This window comes from Camelus dromedarius, chromosome 9, assembly GCF_036321535.1.
Source record: "Camelus dromedarius isolate mCamDro1 chromosome 9, mCamDro1.pat, whole genome shotgun sequence".
NCBI classification, from domain to species: domain Eukaryota; kingdom Metazoa; phylum Chordata; class Mammalia; order Artiodactyla; family Camelidae; genus Camelus; species Camelus dromedarius.
In genome coordinates this window covers 19,879,390-19,890,587 of record NC_087444.1, presented here as the reverse complement: position 1 = coordinate 19,890,587, position 11,198 = coordinate 19,879,390, and positions in this window count along the sequence as shown.

Here is an 11,198-nt window from a genome sequence, read left to right as displayed (position 1 = left end):
TACAGGGAGGGGAACCAAGCAGAGCCTAGTGGGCTCCCTGCTTTGAAGAGACAGAGCTAGGATTTGAGGAAACAGAATAACAGAGACGCAGATAAAAACAATTCTAGAAAAATACAGAGGCTCCCCTCAAGTATTCAGTTGTAGTGTTCAGTGCATGTGTGGGAGGAAAGAATCCCTTGAATGGATAAAAGGGAACAATACCTAGAATCATGCAAGAACGTAAAAAGTACCTGTTATGACCAGCCAGGCTGGCAAATCTCATAATCCATGAAGCATTGGGTAATGTAATCAGACTGGTCTTGTCTCAGTAGTGGGACATTAAAGCCCTGGATTAAATGTTTCTCTGGTTGTGCCCAACAAAGCAAGACCTGAAAGTATCCAACTGTTTCCAAGAACTCTGTGTTCCAAAGGTGAAGAATAGTTATGAAATACACAAATATGCAGCACCCAGCAAAATACAATCGCTGGGATCCTATAAAAATTACCAAACGTGTAAAGAAGCAGAAGAATATGGCTCATAAGGAGGAAGAAAATCTTCCAATTGGAAGTCAACAGAACTGATACCAATGATAGAATTAGTAGAAACAAACCAACAAAAACCCCTTTAAAACAGTAATTCTAAGAGCTTGGGGGGAAACTAAACATGATAAGCAGAGAAATGAAAGATATAAAACAAATCCAAGGTGAGCTTCTAGAGATGAAAACTACAATGTCTGAAATAAAAAATCTATCAGGTAAGATTAAAAAAAGATTAGATATTGTAGGGACAAAGATTAGTGAACTTGAAAACATAGCAATAGAAACTATCCAAATTCACTAATCTCTTTTTATGCAATGTCTAATCTGTTCTTAATCCCATCCAATGTACTTTTTCACTTCAGACATCAAAATTTTCATTCTTGAAATCCGATTTATATCTCTTTTATATTGCCCACGTTTCTACTTAAATTTTTGAGACTATGAAATGCAGTTACAATAACTATTTTAATGTTCTTCTTAGCTAAATTTAACATGTGTATCAATTCTTTGTTATTTTCAAATGGTTGATTGATTTCTTCCCCTTCATGATGGGTCGTATTTTTCTGCTTCTCTGAATGCCTAATAATTTTTTATTGGATGCTAGACATTGTGAATTTTTTTCTTGAGTGTTGGATAGTTTTGAATTCCTATAAATATTCCTGAGCTTTGCACTGGGATTGTTAGGTTACTTGGAAGTAATTTGATCCTTTCAGGTTCTCTTCTTAAGACATACTATGTGGGACCATTTACTGTAGGGCTAATTGCTTCTCAACACTGACTAAGACCTTTCTGAGGACTCTACCCAATGCCCCAGGGCTTATGAGGTGGGAAGAGGCACTCTTCCTATTTACTGTGAGTGCCAGGTTCTTTTCCCTCTAATCCTTACGGCTGGTTCCTTCCTCAGTCTTGATACTCCCCTCACAGTAATGCACTCATCAGTACCCTGTCAAAGTCATTAACGGGACCCTCTGAGAATACCCGAGTCTCTCTCTGTGCAGCCCTCTCCTATCTGGTACTCTCTGCTGCCAACTCCAGCTACCTTAGTTCCTCTGGATGTTCAGCAATGTCTCCTCATCTCCTGCAGTCTTCTGGCTTTTTGGGTTGACCTTTCCTGAACCACAGTCAGGCTCTCTCCTAAGGGAGTAAGCCTGAGCAATGATAGGTCTCACTTGGTTCCCTGTCTCTTGGGGATCACTGCCCTCTGTTGCCTAATGTGGAGTGTCTTGAAAACCATTTTTTGTGTGTGTGTTTTGTTCAGTTTTTAAATTTTAGGCAAGAGGGTAAATATGTTCACTGTTAAAAGTAGAATTCTCGGACCATTTGCATGTAATTTAATTATCAGTGTGGTTGGCTATATATCTACCACATTGCTTGTTGCTTTCTGTTCATTTGATTTGTTCTTTTTCCCTTTTTCTCCTGCTTTCATTTGTATCAATTATTTCTTTGTGATTTTATTTTATATCAATTATTAGTTCACTCATTACTTTTTTTTTTTAAAAAAAAGACTTTTTTCCAGCAGTTTTATGTTCACAGAAAAATAAAGAGGAAGGTATAAAGATGCCCCATGTACTCCCTGTCCATGTATCTCCTGTATGTCCACCATGCGTGCAGAGCCTTCCCTGTTATCAACATCACCCACCAGAGTGGTACATTTGTTACAACTGATGAGCCTACAATGACACATCATTATTACCCAAAGCCCATAGTTTACTGTAGGGTTTACTCTTGATATTGCATATTTCAAGGGTTTGGACTGGTGTATAATGACATGTATCTATCTGATAATATCACACAGAGTATTTCCACTGCCCTAGAAATGCTCAATGTTCTCAATGTTCCTATTTATCCTTCTCCTTTCCCAGCTTTTGGCATCCACTGATCTTTTTATTGTCTTTATAGTTTCACCTTTTCCAGAATATCAAATAGTTGGATTCAAACAGATGTAACCTTTTCAGATTTGGCTTCTTTTACTTAGTAATATGCATTTATGGTTCCTCCAGGTCTTCATGGCTTGGTATTTCATTTCTTTTTAGTGTGGAAGAACAGTCCATTGTCTGGCTGTACCACAGGTTATACATCCATTTACCTGCTGAAGAACATCCTGGTTGCTTCCAAGATTTGGCAATCATGAATAAAGCTGCTATAAACATCCATGTGCAGGTTTCTGTGTGGACATAAGTTTTTAAGTCCTTTGGGTAAATGCAAAGGAGCACAATGACTGGATCTTATGGTGACATTATGTTTAGTTTCATAAGGAACCGCCAAACTGTCTTCCAAAGTGGCTGTACCATTTTGCATTCCCACAAGCAATGTACAAGAGTTCCTGTTACTCCACATCCTTACCAGCATTCGATGTTGTCAGCGTTCTAGATTTGGGCCATTCTCATAGGTGTGTAATGGTGTCTCAGTATTGTTTCAATTTACATTTCCCTGATGATGTATGAGATGGAGCATCTTTCCAAATGCTTATTCGCCATCTGTATGGCAGTGCTGAGGTGTCTGCTAAGCTCTTTGGCCCATTTTCTAATTTTTTTCTTATTGTTGACTTTTACTAGGGCTTTGTATATTTGGGGTAACAGACCTTTATCAGCTAAGTCTTTTGCAATTCTTTTCTTCCATTCTGTGGTTTGTCTTTTCATTCTCTTGACATTGTCTTTCACAGAGCAGAAGTTTTTAATTTTACTGAAATCCAGCTTTATTATTTCCTTCATGGATTGCGTCTTTCGTGTTGTATCTAAGTCATCACCATACCCAAGATCATCTAGGTTTTCCCCTATGTTGTCTTCTAGGAGTTTTATAGTTTTGTGGTTTACATTTAGGTCTATAATCCATTTGAGTTAATTTTTGTGAAGGGTGTAGGTCTTGTTTAGATTCATCTTTTTGCATGTAGATGTCCAGTTGTTTCAGCACCACTTGTTGAAAAGACTGTCTTCGCTCCAATGTATTGCCTTTGATCCCTTGTCAAAGATCAGACTCTATTCAGATGCGTCTACTTTAGCGCTCTCTGTTCTATCCCCTTGCTCTACCATTTCCCAGCTGTGCAGTCTTCTTCCTGGCATCATTGTGGAGTTCTGGACCCAAGACGTTTCTTGCAATCCCTGGAGGTAGAAGATTTTTCATTCTACTCTCCTTCCAGCAGCAATGGTTCTTTCCTATGTCCTGTTGGGGGGTGGGTTCCCACCATCTCCCAGGTTTACCCTTTCTCCTTCAATGGCTTAAGGATTTTGTTTTATAGGAGAAAGGGGTCTAGGGAAGCAAGCAGGGCTTTGTGCCTGTTCCTCTCTCCTGTGTCAGAGGAGACTCCCGTCAGTCTGCTGTCCTGCCCTCAGTCTTTCTCGCAAGCACCCAGTGGAGGCTCGAGAAGAAGAGCCTACAAGTAAAGTGAACTAGTGCCTAGGGGCCTACTGTTCCACGCTGACCCACCCTTGACCTCCGAGATTTCATTAAGCTTTTAGTTTACTTTCCACCTGTTTGTTTGCAGCCTCATCTTTCTCTCAGGTGAAAGGAGAGACACTGTGTGTCCCACCTTGCCTTTGAGGGCCTTCCTCCTCTTTGGAATTTGGTTTACTTAGTTGCCTTTTGAACTCAGACATCTCATGGGCTCCGTAAATATTATTTTTTAACCTATCCAGCTTTTCCTCATTGTTAAGGAGGGAACAACATTCTTTCCAGCTTTCTTCATCCTGAGAGGAAGCCTTGTTCTCTTAGCACTGGATTCACTCTTTTTCTCAGTGGCCAGAAGAGGTGAGTTTCCCATTATACACACAGGAAACTGAGATCTTGGACAGGTTACATTCCTTGGTTGGTAGGTGATGAGGCTGGAACTTCCCAGCGACCAGAAATGTGTGAGGTCAGTCACTGGGATGGGAAGCAGGAGGGGCCAGCAGAAAGCCTGGGGGTCCTGGGAGGTGGGAGAGCCTGGGGAAAAGAGGCTGCCAGGGGGTGAGGGTCCAGATATTCACTCCTCTGTTGGAGGCCCGAGTCCAGCCATCAACCAAGAACAAACAGCCTGATTGGGTGGCTTTCTGAAGCACCGCTGGCCAGGAACTGACCCACCCAGGGTGGGGAAGGAGGGCTGGGGAGGAGTGTGGTGATGCCTGTTCTAAGCTCAGGATCCAGAACGGCGCCTCAGCCCACACCCTCCACCTCCTGCCCTCTGACCTCACAGCTGCGCTCTCCCCGCACCCCATGGCCATCTACTGTGCGGACACACTAGCCTACTTGCCATTTCTCAAACACACCCCTCCTTTTCCTGACATGATCAACTTCGTTGAAGTGTTCCCCTGACCTCTAACGCCCTACCTGGCTCCCCTAAAGCACCCTTGGTTCTGCCCGCCTGAAGCTGAGGATGGGGGAACAGCCCTGTGTGTGCGTCCGCGGGAGTGAAGAGGCCCAGTGTGTGCATTGTGTATGTGAAATGGAAGAAAGGCTGTGGGTGTGCATGGCAGGAGGAGGGCACCCCAGCAAAGGTGAGGGACAGCTCAGAGTGTACTCAAAGGGAAGGGAGGCAGGCAAGAATGGGCCTGCTCTTCTTACCACAATTCCAGAGCAGCCCTGAAGAGACGTGTCTCATCCATCAGCACTCATGTGTGGTCGGATGCAAGTGTCCAGCCGCTCGGGAGACAGAATTAGCACAGCGGGGTGACAATGACTGCACACGCTGGGGACACTCTTCCAGGCTGGCTGCATGAAGAGGGACCCAGTGAGGCTCCCCCCACTGCAGACTGAGGCGCAGGTGGGGAAGAAGCCCGTACGTGACTGGCTTGAGGGGTCGGGGAAGGTCTAATGCCAGAGTGGATGAAATCCCACCATGAGGGATTCAGTACTTTACCAAGTCCTCCATCCCATGTCTTTTAAGCTTCAAATCTTTCTAAGAAGGGTGATACGTTCAACTCTTTTCATTTGGTTTTATGTAAACAGCATGGGCTTTGAATCCATTAGAACTGGGTTCAAATCCTGACTCTACCAATTACCAGCAATGAGCACTGTGGACCTTTTGCTTCTAGGCTTTTTGGTGGGGGATTAGATTGATTGATTGATTGATTTAATGGAGGTACTGGGGATTGAACCCAGGACCTTGTGCACGCTAAGCAAGCACTCTACTGCTAATCTATATCCTCCCCTCCCCCGATTTTAGTATTTAACCCTTCTGAGCATTCATTTCCTGGTTTATAAAATGAGGATAATGATACTCATGTTACAGGTGTGTGAAGCTGAAGTGAGATGGGGAACACACAATGCTTCACACAGCGTCTGCCACAAGAATCATCCATCCGTCCATTCATTCACCAAATATTTATTGAGCAGCTACTAAGTGCCAGGGGCCATTCCGCATGCTGAGGATTCAACAGTGAATAGAACAAATCCCACACCATTGTGGAGCTCGTAGTCTAGAAGATGGTGATAAAAAAATAAATAAAAGGTAAAATATAAGTCAGTTAGTAAGTGCTTTGAGGAACCACAGAGCAAAGGGATGTGGCATATAGGGGAAGGGACACTGTTACAATTTTATATAAACAAGACATACTCTTCAAATGACAGGCAGGGGAGTGGAGAAACTAGGAAGAAGTGAAGGCAGGTAGAGGGTGTCTGACTCCACCTGGGATGAACAGGGAAGGGAAAAGAGGAAGATATGCAAATTATATGATACACCAACATCATTTAGGGATGTATGTGTATGTATTTGTGTTTCAACTATCACTAACTTTGACATGAAAAGGCTTTGTTCCCAAAAGATTCATAAACAAGAGTGACTGCCACTACCCCGGTACTTCCTGGCTGAGTATAGAAGGATTTGTTTTTAAACCAAGAGTCAGATTTTACAGAGAAGAAAGCCTTTCACTGAAGCTTGTTGATCTAAGAGGGAGGATGCATTCTAGAAAGGTGGGCTAGCATGGCGGTTCCCTTCCTTGCATTCTGGAGGACAGGGTAGGCTCTTGCTATGCAGATGTGTAAACTCACCAGCCTGTGGTTGTGGGTGAGGCCCCACTAGCTGAGTGACCACCCCATGTAGGCTCATTGCCTTCAGGTGTGCCAACACAGGGCTCTGGAAAAAGCGGGCAATGGGACAGATAAGCAAGTAATATCGGAAGTGGGTACAGACGCATCTCAAACCAGGCAGTAACATTGGTCAACGTTTCAGCCTGCAGCTTGAATAGAATCATTTAGCTGAGATTGTAATTTTGTGTCCTCTGGTTGAGGTAGCAATTTATAACCCTGGACAGGTGTAAAATAAGCATAGAGATAATGACACACTGGGTGCAGAATTCTTTCCAGTGGGTTGTATCGTATGGGATTTGTAACCAGTCTCGAAATCATTTTACTGCTTTATATGTGCTTTGTCTGCTTTTCTGTTTTTATGATGTTGGTGATGGGTAAGAGACTCTGAGACATCACATTTACAAGATTGATTTATTAATTTACAAATGTAGCATAATTGCTGAGAATAATTTTGCTCTTGTTAAGCCTGCCAACAACAGGAGTTTCAATTGCCTGGAAGAATCCAATATATTGAATTTGTGACTGTACTTTCAAATGTCTAAGGAAATGTGATTAATTAAAAATATGCAAAGTAGATGTTTAAGGATTTAATCTGTGAAACTTAAGTTAGTTGACATTGATCGAAGAGCCTGTAGAAACAATCTTTATAATTCTTTTTAATTGCTAGGTTTGTAAATAGAATCAACCAATTTGTAGATTGAGCTTGAAGGTTCAAGATAAGCTAGGTTTTAAAAATTAAAACTTTGATATATTGTATGTTAGATTTTGAAAAAAAAAAAAAAACTACAAGGAACTGTAATTAGTGCTTTCAAGGTACAAAGGTCTCCTTTCTCCATAGAAAGAAAAGAAAAAAATTACAGCCACATTGTCATCAGCCCCCCGCAGGGTTGTACCAGGTCTTGCCCAACATTGGTTGTTATTGCTCTTATTAATTTTTGCCAACCTTCTGAGTCAAAAATAATATTTTATTATCGCTTTAATTTACATTTCTATGGCTACAGAGAGGTTGAACATCTTTTCATCTTGACTTGGACATTTATGGTGGTCTCTGAATTTCTGCTGAAGCCTCAAAGCTAAAACCAGTAGGTGGTGCTATTTGTGGAGATGTAACTTTGTGCAGTCACCGTGGAAAACAGCATGGAGTTTCCTCAAAAGATTAAAGATAGGACTATCATATGATCCACAAATTCCATTTTTGGGAATTCATTCAAAGAAAATTAAAATTCTAACTCGGAAAGATATGTGTACCCTTATGCTGATTGTGGCATTATTTACGACAGCCAAGATTTGGAAACAACTTAGATGTCCATCAGTGGATGAAAAGATAAAGAAAATGTAAGATCTATATAGATAGATATAGATATAGGTAAAATATAATCTGTTTATATTATGTATTATTGTATATTATAGTATTTAGTCATAAAAAGTGAAATCTTGCCATTTGCGACACCATGGATGGAACTTGAGTGCATTATGTGAAGTGAAATAAGTCAGATAAAGACACATCCTGTATGATCTTACTTATATGTGGGATTCCCCCTGCCCCCTCACCAAATAAAACCCAAAGCTCATAGATACAGAGAACAGACTGGTGGTTGCCAGAGGCAGGGGGGTAGTGTGTGGGCAAAATGAGTGAAGAAGGTCAAAAGGTACAAACTTCCAGTTATGAAATAGTTAAGTCATGGGGAGGTAATTTACAGCATTCGGACTATAGTTAATAATACTGTATTGTATATTTGACAGTTGCTAAGAGAGTAAATCTTAAAAGTTCTCATAACAAGAAAAAAATTCTCTAACTGTGTATGGCAAGGTTCCAGGACCCCCGCCGTGCTCACTCCCTAGCTGGATGCTACCCCAGAAGAACACGGCTGGTTCCGAAGTCAAAGCCAGTCCTGCGGGCCCTGCAGTCGGCGTCTTTGGCTAAGTAGATGCCTCACAGCTAAATGCAAATCCTCTCCTGAAGGGAGATCCAAATAGCACACCTCCGTGGCTGGCACATCAACCAGTGGGGTTAAATCATATTCAAAGCAGTAGATGAGATTTGCAAGTTAATCACTATATACAAAAACAGATAAAAAACAAACATAGGGAACTATATTCAATATCTTGCAATAAGCTTTAATGACAAAGAATATGAAAACGAATATATGTGTGTGTGTGTGCGTGTATGTGTGTGTGTGTGTGTGTGTGTATATATATATACGCACACACATATACATGACTGGGACATTATGCTATACACCAGAAATTGACACATTGTAACTGACTACACTTCATAAATAAATAAATAAATAAATAAATAAATAAATAAATAAATAAATAAAGTAGATGAAAATTTCCTTGCTCTAACCCTCGGCAGACAATTCTACAGTGATCCACTGAGGGCCCCTAGCAAGACTGAGCCCTGGATGCCTACAGCAGGAACCAGCTTGAATGTGCAAACTTGGCTTGATTTTTCCCTCCCTCCTTTTACTCTTTCCCTAGTCCCTCGCTTCTGTTCCTTGCAATCACTTCTCAAATAATCTGCAGACAAGCCTGGGTGTGAAGCTCTACTTTTGCAGGAACCCAGGCTGCGAGGCTGGCTTACTGTTTCTTAATTCGGCAGTGCCCTCTTCTGTTGGTACAGTGGAGTTCAGTTTCTTTGCTGAATAGTGTGTGGTGTCATCAGTGGCAGGGTTCTGATTTTGTGATGCCATCTGTTTCTAAGGAGACTTAAATTCAGATGTTTCATCCTCTTTTTCTTTCACTGTCAAGCCCCTAAGGGACGCCTTCTCCTTCCAAGTCACCTCCCTCTCCCCTTAAGTCCTTAAGCCTCACATACTTTCCCTGTTATGTCGTGCAGTCATTGTTTTCTTTTTAGATTTTATCAGGTATTATCATTATTACTGCACTATGCAGTTGATATTTAGATTTACTCACATCTTTTCTGTTTTATTTTCTCATTATTCTTCCTCACATAGCAGACATTTTTTCTGGAATAATTCTTCTTTCTAACAGATTCTCTGAAATTCCTTTTAGTGATGGTCTGTGGCGGTCAACGCTTTCAGTTTTTATTTGCCTAAAAATGAATTTATTTCATCTTTGTATTTGAAAAATATTTTTCCTTGTTCTATAATTCTAGTTATTTTGTTTCTCAGCAAATTGACAATATCATTCTGCTATATTCCTTTGTTGTTGTCTTTGAGCAGACAGCTGTCTGCTTAATTGTCAATTTTTATAGCTAATTTCTCCTTTCTCTGCTTTGAAAATTTTTTTATGCAGACTTTATACTTTTTTTAAAATTATTTTCTTTAATAAATACTTAGTCCTTTACTAAGTGTTAGGCATTTCTAAGCTATTTGTAAATATCAAATCATTTAAATCTCAAAACAACCTTATGAGGTAGGTATTATTAAATGTCTTTACATATGAGGAGACTGAGGCTCAGAGAAGTTAGATAACTTCCCCAAAGTTCCAAAGCTAGTAAGTGGAAGAGCCAGGATTTCAACCATCTCAGGCTGAGGGGTGGGGAAGAAGACGGACTAAAGGGTAATTCCAAGTTTCCTGGTTTGGTTTAGGAATATGGCGCCCAAAAGATCTAAAAGAAGGAGAAGGTGTTGTGATGATAAATTTTGTATATCAACTCTACTGGGTCACCGGGTGCTCAGATATTTGGTCAAACATTACTGCCAGTACCACAATCTGTATTAGTTCTCCAGAGAAAGAGAAGCAACAGGAGATAACTAGGGGGATATAGACATACACCCACTCACACGCATTTATTTATGTTATAAGGGACTGGCTCCTGCGATTTTGGAGGCTAAGGTCCCGGATGTGCAGTTGCCAAGCTGCAAGAGAGCTAATGGTGTAGGACCAGGATGAAGGCCGGCAATGTCAAGACCCAGGAAGAGCTAATGTTACAGTTCGAGTCCAAAGGCGGGACAAAGCTGATGTGCCAGCTGGAAGGCAGTCAGGCAGGAAGAAGTGCACTGATGGGCATGTGCTTGTGGAAACCACTGGTCTTGCCACGTTCGCCACCACCCTGAAGCAGATGGCATGAGCCTTTTGAAGACTCAATGGTAGTGCCAGCTAGGTGGCAGTACATTGCAGGCCTGGGCCTTGGTTGTCTAGAAAGCTGTATATGCTCTGAATCAGCACCCAATACATGGTGCTTTTCCTCTCACAGTCCAGATTCACAGGTCCAGGATGCCATGGGTGGGGGTGGGAGGGGCCGCACTCACGATTACCCCTGGTTACCTGCTAGTAAAATTTTTTCTTCCTGTTCCCATGATCTTATGCTTTGCTGGCCTAGAGGTCTTAGTTCCAAAGGGAAGAATGCTTCCACCCCAAGACACAACAATGATTTCATTGAACTGGGAATTAAGACTGCCACTCAATCACTTTGAACTCCTCTTGCTCTGAATCAACATCAAAGAAGGGAGTTACTGTGCTGGCTTCTGTGACCCAGCCCATCTGGAGAGGAGAACTTGGACTTCTGTTCCATGATGGCAGTAAAGACAAATATGTCAGGACTGTGGGAGATTCCTTAGGGTGTTTTTAAATATTACCATGCCCTGTGATTAAGATCAATGAAAAACTACAGCCACCTAGTCCAGACAGGACTATTGATGACCTAGACCGTTCAGGAATAAAGATTTGGGTCATCCCACCATGAAGGCAAAGGGAATCTGGAGTGAATG